Consider the following 20,993-nt stretch of genomic DNA (forward strand, 5'->3'; position numbering starts at 1 on the left):
ATAAGTGGGCTGGCAAAATGTTGGATAACCGAATATGTTGGATAATAAGGAAGCATTAAGGAAAAGCCTATTAAATATCAAATTAGGTTATGATTTTACAAATGAAACACCAAAACATCATGTTAGACAACAAATTTGGTAGAAAAAGTAGTTCAATACGCAGTAATGCTATGTAGTAATTACTGTATTTATGAATTTAGCAATATATCATGATATATTGAAAACATTGACTACAAAAATGCGTTGGATAATCCAGAATGTTGGATAAGCGAGACTCTACTGTAATTACTACATAGCATTACTGCGCATGGAACTACCTTTTCTGTCAAATTTGTTGTATAATATTATGTTTTGATGCTTAATTTGTATAACGATTACCTAATTTGATGTTTAATCAGCTTTTCCTGAATCCCTTCTTATTATCCAATATATTTACTTATCCTGCCGGCCTGTTTATGTTGGATAAGTGAGAGTCTACTGTATATTGATCATCTTATATTATCTGCTTAGAACTGGATTATCTGAGGCCCCTTCTTCACAGTTGTATAAAATGCACACTGAAGTGGATTATATGGAAGTGTGGAGTCAAGATAATCCAGTGCAAAGCAGATAATATAAGATTATAAATGGGTTATAGAGCTGTGTGGAAGGGCCTTGAGTCTACACTGCCATATAATCCAGTGCAAATTAGATAATCTGTGGAAGAAGTCTAAGTGAGGCCTAAATCTGCCTGTCCCCTAACTGAAACCTGGCTGTCCCTTGGTTGCTAGGCAACGAAGTGGGCAGAGATTAGCCCTCTAAACTGGCAGCAATTGGATAAAAACAATTATTGCTCTCCCTCTAATTAGGACTTTATTTTTCTTTTCTTTTTGTTGTATCAACCTAGAGGCGTGGATGATGGGTTGTGTTGTCAAATTTCGAGGTTGGGGGGCCTGTAGTTTTGTTGTTTTGTCCACTGCCCTGATGCCATCACTCTTTTATATATATAGATAATTATCAAATAATCTTATATTATTTGATAATAATATAATAGTATAATAAAAATTTATAATAATACTATAATAATCATATTATAATGATATAAACTTATAATAATACACTATATTATAGAATAATATAACAATGACAATAATATTATTACATGATTAAATTACAATAGTAATATACAATATAATATTATAATTATCTTATCCTATCCGACCTGTTGTCGATCCACTCCTTTGGGCTTCACGCAAATCTACCCTTGTCCAAAATATACGGTCCTGTGCTTTGACCAAATTCCAGTTATAATTATGATATAATAATTATTATAATATGTTTATTATATATGATTGTATTCTTTTAAAGATATTATTGTTATTGTTATTATCATCATTACATTATTATGACGATGGCTTTCCCGTCCTGCCCCTCCTCTGGTCCTGTCCATCAAGGGAACCCTCCCTCCCTCCCCCCTCCCTCCCTGGATGGCTGTTCCGTGCCTGCAGGGGGCGCCATGGAGACCCTTGTGATGCGCTGCAGCATCTCCCTCTGAAGGCCGTTCCCTTGGGAAGCTCACTTTCCCGTTCACAGCAGAAGGAAGGAAGGCAGTCTCTCTCTCTCTCTTGTGTCTCTTGCTCCTTGCCCGTGGCCTTTTCAGCCTGTCTCTGTGTCGCCCAGTTTGGTCCACATCCCGGTGAGTCTTCTTCGCTCCTCGTGTGGGGAGGAGGGGAGGAGCGCAGGGACCTAGACGGGGGGAGGGTGTCCCTCTTGGTTCTCTTGGACCTCTCAGGGGCCTTCAATACCTTAGACCACGGTCTCCTTCTGGGATGCCTCGTGGGAATGGGACTTGGGGGCACCGTTTAGCAGTGGCTCCGGCCCTTCCTGGGGGTGTTGTTGGGGGACACCTTCTCGGCCTCGCAACCACTGTGTCGTGGAGTCCTGAGGATTCAGTCTCGATGACATGGCTTTTTTCCGGCCTGATGACCCCTTTGGCTTTGCTTTGTGGAGACAAAGGGGACTCTGTGTGGTGGTGGTTAAGGCCTCCTTACAAGAAGGCAAGAGTCCAGCCGGCTTAAACGAAGCTGTAATGAAACCACTGTTGACAAACCATCCCTGGACCCCACTCAATTGGTCAACTTCCGGCCAGTTTCCAATCTCCCTTTTTGGGCAAAGTCATGGAACGTGGTGTGGCCTCGCAACTCCCGTTGTTCCTGGAAGACTCTGAGTGTCTAGATCGGGCGCAGTCTGGCTTTAGGACGGGTCACGGAACTGAATCAGTCTTGGTCTCCTCAGCAGATGATCTAAGCAGGGAACTGGACGGGGGGAGGGTGTCCCTCTTGGTTCTCCTGGGCCTCTCTTTGGCCTTCCATACCATAGACCACGGTCTCCTTCTGGGATGCGTCACGGGAATAGAGTTTGGAGGCACCGTTTTCCTTCCTGGAAGGTCGCTCTCAGAAGGCGTTGCTTGGCCCCACGGCCATTCTCTTGTGGGGTCCTGTGGGGTTCAGTCTTGTCCCCATGTTGTTTAACATCTACATGAAGCTGCAGGGAACGATCATGTTCGCAGATGACGTTCACCTCCACTCCTCCTTTCCTCCTCCCGCTCAGGAGGCTGCTCAGGTCCTGAACTGGTGATTGGCAGCTCTGACGGTCTGGATGAGGGCGGATGAAGTGAAACCGAATCCAGACAAGACGGAGGTCCTCCTGGTCAGTCAGAAGGCCAAAGAGGTTATAGGGTTACAGCCTGCGCTAGAACACCCTTGAAGACACAGGTCCACAGTTTGGGACTGACTCCACATGATGGAAGTTGTAGTTCACCCTGGATCAAGACACAGCACTGTGACCCCCACTGACAATGGACCTGGACCACAATTGGCACACAGAACGCTTGTGACCAAAGGAAAATACTGGAGGGGTTTGTGGGGGAATTCCCCTTGATTTATAGCCCTTGTAGATACTGGGATTTATAGTTCACCTGCAACCAAAGGGCACTTTGGACCCCACCACGGATGGCCCTGAGCCTAACTTAGCACACAGAACCCCCATGACCAACAAAAATGCAGGAGGGATTTGGGGGAAAGTCACCTTGATTTATAGGAATTATAGTTCACTTACACCCAGAGAGCACTGTCAATGCGAGCAACAATTTATGTGCACCAAATTTCAAATCACATCATTTATTTCGGTCATAGACCAGCACAGGAAATAAAGGTCACAGTTACATACAGACTTGGTACGTTTAGTACATTTAAAATGTACTAAAGATAAAATGTACTAAGATACTAAAGCACAATTGGGTGGGGGGGGGGAGCGGAAGGGGAAACAGGGCAAAAACATACAATGCACAGGTCTACCCGATATGGCCAATTTGGAAGACTGGTAGGCTTTGGGCGGGCCTTTGGGAGTTGTAGATACTGGGATTTATAGTTCACCTGCATCCAGAGACACTGGGACCACCACCAACAATACACCGGGGCCAAACGTGGCACACAGAACCACCATGACTAACTAAATATACTGGAGGGGTTTGGGGGGAACTGACCCACCATGGTGGGAGCTGTAGTTCACCCGGCAGCTAATGAACTACTGCTACTACGATGATGCACCTAGAGAGCACATTTGCCCAATATGACACACTTTAACCAGTGATGACTAATGACCAAAGGAAAATGCTGGAGGGGTTTGTGGGGGAATTCACCTTGACGTACTGGGATTTATAGTTCACCCACAATCAAAAAGCACTCTGGACTCCACCAAGGATGGCCCTGAGCCTAACTTAGCACACAGAACCCCCATGACCAACACAAATGCAGGAGGGATTTGGGGGAAAGTCACCTTGATTTATAGGAATTATAGTTCACCTACATACAGAGAGCACTGTGAATGCAAACAACAATGGATCTGCAAATTTCAAATCATATCATTTATTTCAGTCATAGACCAGCACAGGAAATAAAGGTCACAGTTACATACAAACTTGGTATGTTTAGTACATTTAAAATATAAAGACATTAAAGCACAATAACCGGGGGGGGGGGGGGGGGGAGGGGTGAGGAGCGGAAGGGGAAACGGGGCAAAACATACAATGCAGAGGTCCATCAGCCAGTTATAGAACCAAGAGAGAGGATCACTGGAGACATGGGTCACTTTTGGGACCATCATCCCCTGGCGGACTTTGTACGCACAAAACTTTGCAACATTGTCGGTTGTAGCTAAATGAGTATCTACAAGTAGCAGGGAGGTATAAAAGTGTCCTGAACGGCCTGGGTGCTTGTGTATCAAAGGTAAGATAAGCCTGGTGCGGATATCCCTGGCAAGCGTACCCGATATGGCCAATTTGGAAGACTGGTAGGCTTTGGGCGGGCCTTTGGGAGTTGTAGACACTGGGATTTATAGTTCACCTGCATCCAGAGACACTGGGACCACCACCGACAATAGACCGGGACCAAACGTGGCACACAGAACCACCAAGACTAACTAAATATACTGGAGGGGTTTGGGGGGAACTGACCACCATGGTGGGAGCTGTAGTTCACCCGGCAGCTAGTGAACTACTACTACGAAGATGCACCTAGAGAGCAAATTTGCCCAATATGACACACTTTAACCAGTGATGGAGTTTGTCTCCATTTTCTATCACGTACATCAAATTCCCAGTTTCATCATCTTGAACAAAGTTTATGTTACATTTACATTTCAACCAATTTTTTGTTTATCAGGTTCTATTATATTTCCATCAGACCATAACATTAGCTGAACAGCAGTAACACAAAGACATCCCATTCCTGTCTCTTGTGTGAATGTATTCCATTACCCATGTTATGGGTAACCTACATGTACCATCTTCCATGTTTATAGCACACGTGGTCCTATCTGTGTGAGGTGTGGTGGGCACATGTGATCTACTTCCCGTGCTTCCCATTGTATTATATCCATTGTGGTGCTTCCTTTATAAATCTTTGTTTCTGAGCACAATATCTTACTTGACATAAAATAAGGCATCCAGAATATCCCGTTGACTACTAGAAGTGTTGTTGTTGTGCCACAAACCATTGTCTGAATTGTGTCATGTTTTCAACTCCAGACTTAATAATTCAAGTATACAAATTTTATCTTCTATTTTTTAAAAGTTATTAACTTAAAATCTGTATGAACCAAATCTTCCAACCTTCCCGTTTGTGCGAACGTGTTTGCATGACTTCCCAGCAAAGCAACCAGACGTGGTCTCTGAAGGGCCTCCTGGATCTCACAGACCTCACTCTTCCCTGAACACTCGGCATCCAAAGAACAGGAACCCTTTGGGTCCAGAACAAAACAAGCCAACGACCAAACTTGGCACACAGACCCAACATGGCCAGCTGTGCATACAGGTGAGGTTTGGGAGTGATTGACCTTGGCATGTGGGAGTCGTAGTTCACCCTTATCCAGAGAGCACTGAATCCAGCCAACGTTGGATCTGCAACGCCCACCAATGACGGATCAGGACCAAACCTGGCACACAGAAACCCCAGGAACAACAGAACATACAGGAGGGTTTTGGGGACTGACCCACCCGTGTGGGAGTTGTAGTTCGCCCTGCATCCAGAGAGCCCACCAATGATGGATGTGGACCAAACTTAGCACACACAACCCTGATGACCAAAAGAACATACTGGAAGGGTTTGGGGATAGACAAGATAGTTAAAAAGGACAGATGGTGATTAAAGCAGTGAATACATGTTGTATAAAGCATAATAGGAATAATAATGTCTGAAGCAAGACAACGGAATCCAAACCCATGCCACCAACACTGAAGAAGGCAATGATGTTCAAAGGCGCTCTAGATTAAACATTAAACCCCATTTTGGGCCAAAAACAGGTCTACCAACCCCTCCAGTTTCAGCAGTTTTGACCCTTATAAATCCCCCTCTTTGTTGCAAATAAAAAATCCAAAAAGGGAGATTAAAAGCAACAATACAAAAAGGCAGAAATTATATATAATGCTTCAACTACCCATGAAATTAACTACTACATGAGATACAAAACTAAATCAGAAACAAACAGACCAGCGAAACAGTTACTTACCTAGACACACAACTGAACTAACAAACAGACGTGAACACGTACCCAAAAGCCTCATTCTATCTGTTAATTTTTATTTCTCATTATTCTACTCCCTTTAGATAATATACCGTAATTATTTCCAGAATGGAACACACAGAGTTCCCTCACTACTTCGCGGTTCACTGTTTGCGGATTCGCTGTTTCGTGGTTTTTCAATAAACTCTCAAAGACTATTATAAATCATAAAAAAATTACAATTTACAGCCTAAGGAAGGGAGGAAGGTGAAGCTGAAGGGAGAGAAAAGGAGCCCAGGCAGCAATGGGAGAAGGAGGTGATTTATCAACACGCTATCTGTATATATAAAAGGAGAATGGCATCGCTCCACCGAGCAAAACAACAAAACGAAAGGCCCCCCCAACCTAGGAAATTGACAACACAACCCCTCATCCACGTCTCTACGTTCTTACAAACAAACTACACATCCCAAACCTCCATGGGGCCAAAAAAAACCCAAAAACCGGAATGCTCCATCTGCGCATGCCCAAGAGGCCAGCCCGCGTGCACACACAGCAATCCACACCCCTCCCTCCAACGGCCGCTCCCGCGCACACTCCTTCCCCCCCCCCCCCCTCAGACACTGTCGCCATCCTCCCCACCATCCCACAGCCTAATACTTCTCAGGAGTAGCAAGGTGGGTTCAAAATGCCCCCCCCTCAGGGACCTACCCAATGAAAAAACTACTCAAAACCCACGGAAGATCCCTTTTAAACTCCCCCCCCCCCGCCACCGGACTCACCAAACAAGTAACGGCCCATTTCCTTTCCTCCCCTCACAACTGCAAGGCCTGGCTGCTCAACAAAGAATCCTCCCCCCCCCCCGGCAGGGAAGCAGCCAGCCTTTGAAGGTCCAAGGCCATTCCGTGCTCATCACTCTCTCATCTCAGGACAGTAAATAAAGAGCAACACTCTAAAAACACAGGAATTCCCATCCAGTAAACAATCTGGACCACCTAACACCTCCCAGCAAAGCCTTCCCGCCCCCTCAGAGAGGGAAGCACCCAGGCTTTGAAGGTGTAAGGCCATTCCGTGCTCATCACGCTCTCATCTCAGAACAGTAAATAAAGAGCAACACTCTAAAAACACAGGAATTCCATCCAGGAAACAATCAGGACCACCTAACACCTCCCAACAAACTATTCCCATCACCAAACTCTGGCAAATCCTGTTTTCTGAGGGCCACAGACAGCACAAGCACATAAAGTATCACAAACAACACCACTCTGAGCTACTGAACTTCTGGACCAAAAGGCCACAGGTTTGAATTGGGGGAGCGGAGAGAGCAACCACTGTTAGCCCCAGCTTCTGCCAACCCAGAAGTTTGAAAACATGCAAATGGGAATACATGAATAGGTACTACTCCGGCGGGAAGGTAACAGCGCTCCATGCAGTCATGCCAGCCACATGACCTTGGAGGAGTCTACGGACAACGCCAGCTCCTCGTCTTACAAATGCAGATGAGCACCAACCCCCAGACTCAGACACGACTGGACTTAATTTCACAGAAAAACCTTTACCCTTTACCTTTAACTACAGTAGAGTCTCACTTATACAACATAAACGAGCCGGCAAAACGTTGGATAAGCGAATATGTTGGATAACAAGGAGAGATTAATGAGAAGCCTATTAAACACCAAATAAGTTATGATTTTACAAATTAAGCACCAAAACATCATGTTATACAACAAATTGGACAGAAAAAGTAGTTCAATACGCAATAATGGTACATAGTAATTACAGTATTTATGAATTTAGCACTAAAATATCACAATGTATTGAAAACATTGACTACAAAATGCGTTGGATAATCCAGAACGTTGGATAAGAGAATGTTGGATAAGTGAGACTCTACTGTACCACCAATTCAACAATACTTTATTTCCCATACCACCATACTTCGCCACAGCAACGCGTGGCTGGGCACAGCTAGTTTGTTTATAAAGACTTAAAATAGTGTATAACTACTAAAATAATGTATAAATATATAGCATCCCAACTTCGCGGATTTTCACTTATTGCAGCTGGTCCTGGAACCTAACCCTCGCGATAGGTGAGGCAACACTGTATTTTAGTTCAATCTTTCTAGAATACCTCACATGTGATGAAATGTCCCAACTTTGAGCTTTCATTTCCAAAATTTGCAAGAGTTGCTTTTCTACGTGTTAGAATGACACTCTGGGGTCAATTAACACCATTCTCTCCAGGGTGAATTCTATGATGTCTATGTATAATGTTTTTTCATGAAAAGCTCTGTCCACACTCCATGCATTTCTACAGTTTCTCCCCAGTGTGAGTCCTTTGATGCAAACGTAGACCTGAACTACGAGTAAAGCTCTGTCCACACTCCAGGCAGTTATAGGGTTTCTCCCCAGTGTGAGTCCTTTGATGTGAACATAGACCTGAGCTCTGAGTGAAGCTCTGTCCACACTCTAGGCATTTATAGGGTTTCTCCCCAGTGTGAGTCCTCTGATGGGAATGTAGACCTGCCCTCTGAGTAAAGCTCTGTCCACACTCCAGGCATTTATATGGTTTCTCCCCAGTGTGAGTCCTTTGATGTGAACGTAGAATTGAAAAATCACTGAAGCTCTGTCCACACTCCAGGCATTTATAGGGTTTCTCCCCAGTGTGAGTCCTTTGATGTGAACGTAGACCTGAACTATGAGCAAAGCTCTGTCCACACTCCAGGCATGTATAGGGTTTCTCCCAGTGTGAGTCCTTTGATGGGAACGTAGTCCTGAACTACGAGCAAAGCTCTGTCCACACTCCAGGCAGATATAGGGTTTCTCCCCCGTGTGAGTCCTTTGATGAGAATGAAGACTTGAACTACGAGTAAAGCTCTGTCCACACACCAGGCAATTATAAGGTTTCTCCCCCATGTGAGTCCTTTGATGTGAACATAGACTTGAACTACGAGTAAAGCTCTGTCCACACTCCAGGCATGTATAGGGTTTCTCCCCCGTGTGAGTCCTTTGATGTCTTTGTAAGTTTCCCTTCTGAGTAAAGCTCTGTCCACACTCCAGGCATGTATAGGGTTTCTCCCCAGTGTGACTCCTTTGATGTCTCTTCAGCTTTCCATGCTGACTAAAGCTCTTTCCACATTCGATACATTTATATGCATTCTCCTCCATGTCAGCAGTGTTATGTATATTTAAGTCCAATAAGGACACTTGATTCTTGTTTTTCCCTTTCTGATTACTCACAACAGTGGGTTCAAATTACAGGAAAGTAGATTCCATCTGAACATTAAGAACTTACTGACTGTTAGAGCTGTTCAGCAGTGGAACTCTCTGCCTCAAAATGTAGTGGAGGCTCCTCTGGAATCTTTTAAACAGAGGTCAGATGCTCATCTGTCAGGGGCACTTTGCACTTTTCCTGCACGGCAGAGGCCTGGACTGGGTGCCTCATGCAGTCTCTTCCGACTCTATGGTTCTACTCTATAATCCAAAGTGAATGTAGGAATTCAGCAGGATCAGCCCCTTGAGAGGAATCCTTTTTCCTAGAGGACTGGTTTCCTTACTGCACTTTGGTTTCCAAATGCCTTAATATCGACTAGAAGCTGGTTTGTTTCCCATCACGGCAGGGGTGGCTCCAGAGAACTCTCTTGTCCTGGTCAATAAAGAAGAAGCAAAAGGTTAGACATGAAGCCGCATACCTCTGGCTGAAGGCAAACAAAGCGAAAAAGGAAAGAAGAAAGGAAAGGTGGAAGGAAGGAAACACAGAAGGACGGGATGAGAGAAGGAAGGAATCATAGAAGGAGGGAACTGAACCCTTTCCCCATATTGGAGGGCCACACCCATTTCATTGGGTCAAATCCAAACATGGTTAAAGGAACACAAGGCAGGCTGGCAGGCAGAATTCCTCCCAACATTCAAGGGTGTAACATATTCTGGATCATGGGTTTCCGTGAATTACCAGCATTGTGCTAAATGCTCAAAGGAACAAGGATTTCTTTATTGATTGTGCCGTTATCTCCCCTGCCACAGGGACTCCCCACTCTGCTTCCTCGGCATCTCAAAGGGTCACTCCGGCCACATTTCGCAAATGAATCTTCCAAACTAAGAAGGACCTGCCTTCCCAACTGGCTAATTCACAACCACGTTCACAAATTGAGTCCATGCTGAACTAAGTTCCATTCAGGCATTCATGCATTCCCTCTGTAGAGCCCATGATGAGATGCAAAGACAGGCACAGCTCCAGCCACAAAGCCTCCTTCCTGCCGACTCCCTTCACCTTTGCCCACTTCCCCATTTTCTTCTTTTTCCTCCATCCAGGGGAAATCCAAAGAAAACTGGAGGCCACGGAGAGAAAAGCTCTTCCTTGGATGCCTTTGGGAAGAACCGTCAAGGGCCTGAAAGGTTATCCCTTGATTCTGTAAGGCTGAAAACGAAAACGACTGGGAGAAGAATTGGCTTCCGTGGGAACTTCCAAAAGGAAGGGCCTGGTATTCTATCTCCCCAAACTCTGGCACCCCCACATGGTTAAGACAGATCGAGAAGGAAGGTTTCTAATGGTAGCGATGGAACTACAAACAATTACTCAAGTATAAGCCGGCTTTTCAGCATGTTTTTAATACTGAAAAAGCCCCCCTTCGTTTATACTCGGGTGAGGGAGGGAAGGAGGGAGGCGGGTGTTGCTGAGAGGCAGCTGTCACCGTTTGCAGTCCTTGTCCTTGTGACTGAACGAAAGCAGGTGCCTCCCTGAGGTAACAAGGCTGCACTTGAGTGAGGGCGAAGAGGTCCTCATGCTTCGCTGAAACTGACAAGGAGGATGAGCCGGGCACTTCCACTTCTTCCTCAGCGCATCCACGGCAGAAAAGGATGAGCTTCCCTCCCTCCACTGCAGCCTTGTTTCCTCAAGGAAGCTCCTGGCCCTCGACACCCGACCGAAGAGGAGGAGGAGGCAGAGGAGAGAGAGAAGAGAGAGGAGGGAACCTGGCAGCCTGGGAGGGAGGGAGGGAGGGAGGGAGGGAGGGAGGGAGGGAGGAAGGAAGGAAGGAAGGAAGGAAGGAAGGAAGGAAGGAAGGAAGGAAGGAAGGAGAGAAAGGGGGTTTCCATGCGGAAAGGCCTTTGAACCCTCTCCCACCCAGCCCACACATTCCTGGGTCTAGCGCCCACCCTGCCCACTTTTTGTACAGACCTAAAAACATGGCTGTTCCAATGTGCCTTTGATTAATTCCGTTCACTAAATGACTGGATCCCTCTAGCTATAACTTCATTCTCGACTTGCACTTTACTATTGTCCCTGTCCTGGGCTGTGTACTATCCTGACTGGCCCTTCCAGCCTTAACTTCTCATCGGCCTCTCGCACTCTGCCATCAGCCCTTCCCTCGCAGCTGTATTGCACAGGCCTTTCCCTTGTCCCAGCTCGGAAACGTCCATTACGCTCGGCTAAATACTGGTTGTTGTATGATGAATTATGTTTTTAATTATGTCATTTATGATGTGGTATATATATTTTTATTGTGTTATATTTTTGACCTTTGTCTGATTGGGCTTGGTCCCCATGTAAGGTGCCCTGCGTCCCTTCAGGGAGATGGTGGCGGGATACAAAAAAAATGCAGTAGTAGTAGTAGTTGTTGTTGATGTTATTATTATTGGGGGGGGGGGGAAGTGTGGTACAATGTGGTGTTATACTTTAAAGCAGGGGTCCTCAAACTTTTTAAGCCGAGGGCCGGTCCACAAACCTTCAGACTGTTGAGGGGCCGGATTTTCATTTTTAAAAAAAATACAAATAAATTCCAATGCACACTGCAATGAGATAGCCGTTAATTAGGGTGTTGTTGTTGTTGTTGTGTTGTGTGCCTTCAAGTCATTTCAGACTTTGGGCGAGCCTAAGTCTAAAATGTATTTATTTATTATTTATTTATTTACTGCATTTATTTACTACATTTGTATCACACTCTTCTCACCCAAAGGGGACTCAGAGTGGCTTACAAATTATATGTACATACAATATATTATATTATTAGCATAGCACAATATTAGCATTATATATTACTTTATTGAACTATACCACTATACTGTAATATTATTAGTATGGTCCAGAGAGCGCTGCGACTCACTGTGTCGAATGCCTTTGCAAGGTCAATGAATGCCATGTACAGAGGTTGGTTTTGTTCCCTGCATTTTTCTTGGAGCTGTCGTGCAGTGAAGATCATGTCCACTGTTCCTCTGGAGGGACGGAAGCCATTCTGGGATTCTGGAGGGTGTCTTCTGAAACAGGGAGAAGGCGGTTTGCAAGGATCCCTTGCGAGGATTTTCCCGGAGGAGGTTTGAAGGGAGATGCCGCGATAGTTCCCGCAGTCTGTTCTGTCCCCTTTCTTGAAAAGAGTGATGATGGTGGCATCCTTGAAGTCAGCTGGGATTTTCTCGGTCATCCACACCTTTTCAATGAGCTGGTGGAGTTGTTGTATCAGCTCAGGTCCACCCCCTTTGAAGATTTCAGCAGGAATCCCATCAGGTCCGCTGGCTTTATTGTTTTTTTGTTGGCTGATGGCATTGCTGACTTCTTCCAAACTAGGCAGTGCTGCAAGCTCATCCCTAGTTTGTTGTTGCGGGATTTGTGAGAGGGTCTCTTCGGCCACATTGGAGCTGCAATTCAGCAGGTTCTGGTAGTGCTCTTTCTAACGTAGTGCAATTGATGTTTTGTCCTTCAGAATTTTGGTTCCATCTGATGATGGAAAAAAATCGGGTGCCCTGACAAATTTGTGAACATCCTGCGGCTCCTCCATGATGACATGATGGCAACAGTCTTGGACAGCAACGGCTCCCAAAGTGACCCATTTAAGGTGGAATCAGGTGTCAAGCAGGGATGTGTTATTGCCCCCACCTTATTTTCCATCTTCATCGCTATGATACTTCACCTTGTTGATGGGAAGCTTCCCACCGGAGTGGAAATCATCTATCGGACAGATGGCAAGCTATTTAACCTCAGCAGACTGAGAGCCAAAACCAAGGCACCACAACATCTGTTATAGAACTCCAATATGCTGATGACAACGTAGTCTGTGCGCATTCAGAAGAAGACCTACAAGCCACTCTAAACACCTTCGCAGAAGCATACGAGAAGCTCGGCCTCTCACTGAACATCGAGAAAACCAAAGTGCTCTTCCAACAGGCACCAGCCAATCCCTCTGCAAAGCCAGGAATACAGCTTAACGGTGTAACATTAGAAAACGTTGACCATTTCCGCTACCTTGGCAGCCACCTCTCCACAAAAGTCAACATCAACACCAAAATACAACACCGCCTGAGCTCTGCGAGTGCAGCATTTTTCCATATGAAGCAGAGAGTGTTTGATGACCGGGACATCCGTAGAGATACCAAGGTGCTTGTTTACAAAGCCATTGTCCTCCCAACCCTGCTCTACGCCTGCGAAACGTGGACTGTGTACAGGCGTCACACCAAACTCCTGGAGCATTTCCATCAGCGTTGCCTCAGGAAAATCCTGCAAATCTCTTGGGAAGACAGGTGGACAAATGTCAGCGTGCTTGAGGAAGCAAAGACCACCAGCATTGAAGCGATGCTCCTACGCCATCAACTCCGCTGGACTGAAGGCCACGTTGTCCAAATGCCCTATCACCGTCTCCCAAAGCAGTTACTCTACTCCGAACTCAAGAACGGGAAACGGAATGTTGGTGGGCAGGAAAAGAGATTTAAAGATGGGCTCAAAGCCAACCTTAAAAACTGTGGCATAGACACTGAGAACTGGGAAGCCCTGGCCCTTGAGCGCTCTAATTGGAGGTCAGCTGTGACCAGCAGTGCTGCGGAGTTCGAAGAGACACAAATGGAGGGCTCAAGGGAGAAACGTGCCAAGAGGAAGGAGCGTCAAGCTAGCCCCGACCGGGACCGCCTTCCACCTGGAAACCGATGTCCTCACTGCGGGAGAATATGCGGGTCAAGAATCGGTCTCTTCAGCCACATGAGAACACACACCCAAGATGGAAGACAATCGTCCTCGAGCTACGAGGGATCGCCTAAGGCAAGGCAATATTATTAGTAATATTATACGAATGTAATATAGAATATATAATTAATATTATTATATGGTATTACTAGCTGTGCCCGGCCACGCGTTGCTGGTGGTATGTGGAAATAAAGTATTGAGGAATTGGTGGTAGTTAAGGTAAAGGGTAAAGGTTTTTCCCTGAGTCCAGTCGTGTCCGACTCTGGGGGTTGGTACTCATCTCCATTTCTAAGCTGAAGAGCCGGCGTTGTCCATAGGACTCCTCCAAGGTCATGTGGGATGAGTGCATGGAGCAGCGTTACCTTCCCGCCGGAGCAGTACCTATTGATGCACTCACATTTGCATGTTTTCGAACTTCTGGGTTGGCAGAAGCTGGGGCTAACAGTGGGGGCTCTCTCCGCTCCCCCAATTCAAACCTGTGGTCTTTCGGTCCAGAAGTTCAGCAGCTCAGCGCTTTAACACGCTGCGCCATCAGGGGATATTATTTCCCAAAGGTTGTGAATATACAATATTTCTGATTGGTTTTTTTTTGTTTGTTGGAGGCAAGTATGAATGCTGCAATTAGGAAAAATGATTAGGATGTAATGGCCTTGCAGCTTTAAAGCCTAGCTGTTTCCTCCCTGAGTGAATTTTTTGTTGGGAGGTGTTAGCTGGCCCTGATTGTTTCCTGTCTGGAATTCCCTTGTTTTCAGAGTGGTGTTGTTTGCGATATTTTATGTGCTTCTACTGTCTGTGGCCCTGAGAAAACAGAGGATTTTCCAGACTTTGATGATGGGAATACTTTGTTGGGAGGTGTTAGCTGGCCCTGATTGTTTCCTGTGTGGAATTCCCCTGTTTATTTACTGTCTTGGTTTTAGAGATTATATTGTTCTGCATTATTCTATCCCAGTAATTATTTCATATTAAAGAAGAATCTCACTTATCCAACATTCGCTTATACAATGTTCTGGATTATCCAACGCAGTCTGCCTTTTCATAATCAATGTTTTTGTAGTCAGTGTTTTAAATTCCTTGTGATATTTTAGTGGTAAATTTGTAAATACAGTACAGTAGAGTCTCACTTATCCAACATAAACGGGCCGGCAGAATGTTGGATAAGCGAATATGTTGGATAATAAGGAGGGATTAAGGATAAGACTATTAAACATCAAATTAAGTTATGATTTCACAAATTAAGGACCAAAACATCATGTTAGACAACAAATTTGGAAGAAAAAATAGTTCAATACGCAGTAATTCTATGTAGAAATTACTGGATTTATGAATTTAGCACCAAAATATCACGATATATTGAAAGCATTGACTACAAAAATGTGTTGGATAATCCAGAACGTTGGATAAGCGAGACTCTACTGTAAATACTACATAGCATTACTGCGCATGGAACTACTTTTTCTGTCAAATTTGTTGTATAATATTTTGGTGCTTAATTTGTATAACGATTACCTAATTTGATGTTTAATTGGCTTTTCCTGAATCCCTTCTTATTATCCAACATATTCACTTATCCTGCCGGCCTGTTTACGTTGGATAAGTGAGACTCTACTGTATATTTCTAATCTTATATTATCTGCTCAGAACTGGATTATTTGAGGCTGCTTCTTCACAGCTGTATAAAATGCACACTGAAGTGGATTATCTGGCAGTGTGGAGTCAAGATAATCCAGTGCAAAGCAGATAATATAAGATTATAAATGGGTTATATAGCTGTGTGGAAGGGCCTTGAGTCTACACTGCCATATAATCCAGTGTAAATTAGATAATCTGTGGAAGAGGCCTAAGTGAGGCCTAAATCTGCCTGTCCCCTAACTGAAACCTGGCTGTCCCTTGGTTGCTAGGCAACCAAGTGGGCAGAGATTAGCCCTCTAAACTGGCAGCAATTGGATAAAAAAAATTATTGCTCTCCCTCTAATTAGGACTTTATTTTTCTTTTCTTTTTGTTGTATCAACCTTGAGGCGTGGATGATGGGTTGCGTTGTCAAATTTTGAGGTTGGGGGGCCTGTACTTTTGTTGTTTTGTGAATTGCCGTGATGCCATCACTCTTTTATATATATATAGATTATTCGTGTTATATTGTATTACATTATAATATTATTATCAATATTATATGTATATACAATATATTATATTATAAAACTGAGGGCAGGGGCCAGGTAAATGAGCTCGGAGGGCCGCATCCGGCCCCCGGGCCTTAGTTTGGGGACCCCTGCTTTAAAGGGACCAACAAAGTGTTGAACAAAGTGTTCAAAGAATAAGTTTTGTCGGCTTCGACTCGGTCTGGACTAAGGTTTATGTACAAGGTTCTGTGGATGAATGGCTCAAATATTTTGTATTGTTTTAAATCTGTATTTAACCGCTTATGTTTTTATTCTTTTGTATTGTTGTGTATTGGCATCAAATTCTGCCAGTTTTGTAAGCCGCCCTGAGTCCCTTCGGGTGAGAAGGGCGGGATAGAAATGATGAAAATAAATACATAAAATAAACAAAGAAACAGAAGAATGCAAGTGAAATGGTGGATTAGGTCAAGGTGGTATCGCTCAACTGCCAAGGCCTTGGCTACTGCTATAAAGGGAAGATGATTACAAATAATAATAATAATTTATTTCTTATATTCCGCCTCCATCTCCCCAAGGGGACTCGGGGCGGCTTACATGGGGACAAAGCCCTAAATCAACAGTTGACATATGCACAAAAACAGTAGAAGTTACAAAATTTAAATACATAGCAAGAACCAAACAATTTTAAAACTTTAAGATAAAACACATAGCATATCAGTTAGACAGGGGAGTGGGGCTGTTGAGGATTACGTGGGAGGGGATGACTTGTGCAAACATGAATAGTGGAACCAGAGTGGGGTAAAGTGCTAGGAGCCGGCAAGGCGATTTGGACTGTATGATGAAAGTGCAGCTGATTATTCTATATAAAAGCATTAGCAACGAGAAAACAGCTAGAAAAACACGAGTTTAGAAAGGACTCAAAAAGATTTGATATTTTTAAATAGAGAATACTTTAAATACAGTAATGCAGAAACTCCAAATTATTAGCCAAAGCAGCACACGTTAGAAAGGGAAGAAAATAATAACATCCATTAAAGACAAGGAAGGTAAGAATCATACAAGAATGGAAGACAAAATATTACCATATATACTCGAAGATGAGCCGAGTTTTTCAGTCCTTATTTATGAGCTGAAAGAGCCTCCCCCGGCTTATAATCGGGTCAAGGTCAAGCCAGGCAGTGGAGCCTGGAGACTACAGTATGTTTTCTTTTCCAAAACCTCCCTCCTCCGCTTCTCCTCCCAGGCTGGAGTGATCTTATTTTTTAAGAGAGAGAGAAACAAGAAGAGAATGTTTTCAAAAGCGAAAGAAGAGTGAGTGAGAGCCTCTTGCAAGCCAGGAAGAAGAAAAAGATTGCATGGGTGCAAGGGGAAGAAAAAGAGAGACTCTTGCAAATTTGCAGGATTTATTATTATTATTATTATTATTATTATTATTATTATTATTATTACTATTATTGCAAGAATGTTTGAGTCAATAGGGAGGGAAAGGAGAGGAACAGAAGGTGTGTATTTCTTTTTATTCTTAAGGAAACAAAAATGGGGTGGGTTTTTTGGGAGAGGAAGGGAAGTTTTAAAAAGCCTTTTCTGGCTACTTTTAGAGTTTGAAAAGGGATTAATAAAAGAGGTGGGAAAGGGCAGGAGAAAAGAGGCCAAAGTTGTTTTTAGGAGGGCTTTGCTTGCATTTCTTCCTTGGGCAAATGCATGCCCCAAAGCTTGTAAATAAATCTATATATATAAAAGAGTGATGGCATCAGGGCAACCCACAACACAACAAAACTACAGGCCACCCAACCTCGAAATTTGACAACACAACCCATCATCCACGGCTCCAGTAAGATACAACAACAACAAAAAAAGAAAAATAAAGTCCTAATTAGAGGGAGAGCAATAATTGGTTTTTATCCAATTGCTGCCAGTTTAGAGGGCTAATCTCTGCCCACTTCGTCTCCTAGCAACCAATTCAGCCAAGCACAGCCAGGGTTCAGTTAGGGGACAGGCAGATTTAGGCCTCACTTAGGTCTCTTCCACAGATTATCTAATTTGCACTGGATTATATGGCAGTGTAGACTCAAGGCCCTTCCACACAGCTATATAACCCAGTTATAATCTTATATTATCTGCTTTGCACTGGATTATCTTGACTCCACACTGCCATATAATCCACTTCAGTGTGCATTTTATACAGCTATGTAGAAGGGGCCTCATATAATCCAGTTCTAAGCAGATAATATAAGATTATCAATATACAGTAGAGTCTCACTTCTGGACTGAAAGTTTGAATTGGGGGCGCAGAGAGAGCCCCCACTGTTAGCCCCAGCTTCTGCCAATCCAAAAGTTCGAAAACATGCAAATGTGAGTGCATCAATAGGTACTGCTCCGGCAGGAAGGTAACGCTGCTCCATGCACTCATCCCACATGACCTTGGAGGAGTCTATGGACAACGCCGGCTCTTCAGCTTAGAAATGCAGATGAATACCAACCCCCAGAGTCGGACACGACTGGACTCAGGGAAAAACCTTTACCCTTTACCTTAACTACCACCAATTCCTCAATACTTTATTTCCCATACCACCAGACTTCGCCACAGCGCATGGCCGGGCACAGCTAGTATTATATTCCGTCCGCAAGGGCGTTGCCCAGGGGACGTTGCCCGGATGTTTTGATATTTTTACCATCCTTGTGGGAAGCTTCTCTCATGTCCCCGCATGGAGCTGGAGCTGATAGAGGGAGCTCATCCGCGCTCTCCCCGGTTGGGATTCAAATCCACTAGGCCACCGAAGGCTCCTTGTACAAAATAGTAATAGATGGATAATGCTGATACTATGCTATGTTAATAATAGATTATAGTATATATGTATATTATAATGTAATCTATATATATAAAAGAGTGATGGCATCAGGGCAGCGGACAAAACAACAAAACTACAGGCCCCCCAACCTCGAAATTTGACAACACAACCCATCATCCACGCCTCTAGGTTGATACAACAAAAAGAAAAGAAAAATAAAATCCTAATTAGAGGAAGAGGAATAATTGTTTTTATCCAATTGCTGCCAGTTACAAGGCTAAGTTCCACCCACTTGGTCTCCTAGCAACCTATTCAGCCCAGGGGACAGGCACAAGAATTTGGAGAGACCCCTAAGGGCCATCCAGCCCAACCCTTTCTACTATGCAGCAGGACACAATACAAGCATTCACAACACATGCACAACGTATAAATACTATACAATACTACACAGGGACATAGACCACCTCTATCCTCACCACTTTCACAGTACACAAACAACCAAATGCATACTCAACATAAAGACAACCATACAACAGACATTCAATACCACCACTACCTCAACAATTTCTCACCAACACCACCAGACAACGCCACCGCAACGTGTGGCCGGGCACAGCTAGTCTGGCATCACGCGACCGACAAAACAACAAAACTACAGGGCCCCCAACCTCAAAATTTGACAACACAACCCATCATCCACGCCTCTAGGTTGATACAAGAAAAAGAAAAGAAAAATAAAGTCCTAATTAGAGGGAAAGGAATAATTATTTTTATCCAATTGCTGCCAGTTAGAAGGCTAATCTCTGCCCACTTGGTCTCCTAGCAACTGACTCAGCCGAGGGGACAGGCAGACTTAGGCCTCACTTAGGCCTCTTCCACAGATTATCTAATTTGCACTGGATTATATGGCAGTGTAGACTCAAGGCCCTTCCACACAGCTATATAACCCATTTATAATTTTATGTTATCTGCTTTGCACTGGATTATCTTGACTCCACACTACCATATAATCCACTTCAGTGTGCATTTTATACAGCTGTGAAGAAGGGGCCTCATATAATCCAGCAAGGCCATTACATCCTAATCATTTTTCCTAACTGCAGCATTCATTCTTGCCTCCAACAGACAAAAAAAAACAATCAGAAATATTGTATATTCACAACTTTTAGGAAATAATATCCCCTGATGGCGCAGCGTGTTAAAGCGCTGAGCTGCTGAACTTCTGGACCGAAAGGTTTGAATTGGGAGGAGCGGAGAGAGCCCCCACTGTTAGCCCCAGCTTCTGCCAACCCAGAAGTTCAAAAACATGTGAGTGCATCAATAGGTACTGCTCGCCGGCTCTTTGGCTTAGAAATGGAGATGAGCACCAACCCCCAGAGTCAGGGGGAAATGTTTACCCTTTACCTTAACTACCACCAGTTCCTCAATACTTTATTTCCCAGACCACCAGACTTCGCCACAGCAACGCGTGGCCGGGCACAGCTAGTACAATATAATATTACACTATTGTATATTACATATTACATGTAACATTGCAAATAATATTGCAGTATAGTAAAATATAGTAATAGATAATGCTGATATTGTGCTATGCTAATACAGTAGATTCTCACCTATCCAACACTCACTTATCCAACGTTCTGGATTATCCAAGGCATTTTTGTAGTCAATGTTTTCAATACATTGTGATAAATTCGTAAATACAGTAATTACTACATAACATTACTGCGTACTGAACTACTTTTTCTGTCAAATTTGTTGTATAACATGATGTTTTGTTTCTTAATGTGTAAAATCATAACCTAATTTGATGTTTAATAGGCTTTTGCTTAATCCCTCTTTATTATCCAACATATTCGCTTATCCAACGTTCTGTCGGCCTGTTTATGTTGGATGAGACTCTACTGTAGTATAAAATAATAATATAATGTAATACAATATAATTCTAATACTTTAATACAATATAATAATATCAATTACATCTTATATATTACATGTAAGATTACTAATAATATTGCAGTATAATGGTATAGTACAATATAGTAATAGATAATGCTGATATTGTGCTATGCTAATAATATATTATAGTATATACGTATA

General features: G+C 43.7%; 1 protein-coding gene and 1 long non-coding RNA gene across 2 annotated transcripts in view; one reads left to right on the forward strand and one right to left on the reverse strand.

Moving 5' to 3' along the window:
* Positions 1-20,993, forward strand: part of LOC134294598 (zinc finger and SCAN domain-containing protein 2-like) — a 239,348-nt gene that overhangs the window by 36,119 nt on the left and 182,236 nt on the right. The gene's annotated exons all lie outside the window — the stretch shown is intronic.
* On the reverse strand, positions 3,143-20,618 carry LOC134294607 (uncharacterized). The gene is made up of 2 exons (XR_010001413.1): positions 17,187-20,618; positions 3,143-9,687 (listed from the first exon to the last, which is right to left on the reverse strand). It is a non-coding gene; the product is annotated as an uncharacterized LOC134294607 (long non-coding RNA).

This window comes from Anolis carolinensis, unplaced genomic scaffold (genome assembly GCF_035594765.1).
Source record: "Anolis carolinensis isolate JA03-04 unplaced genomic scaffold, rAnoCar3.1.pri scaffold_17, whole genome shotgun sequence".
Taxonomy (NCBI): Eukaryota; Metazoa; Chordata; class Lepidosauria; order Squamata; family Dactyloidae; genus Anolis; species Anolis carolinensis.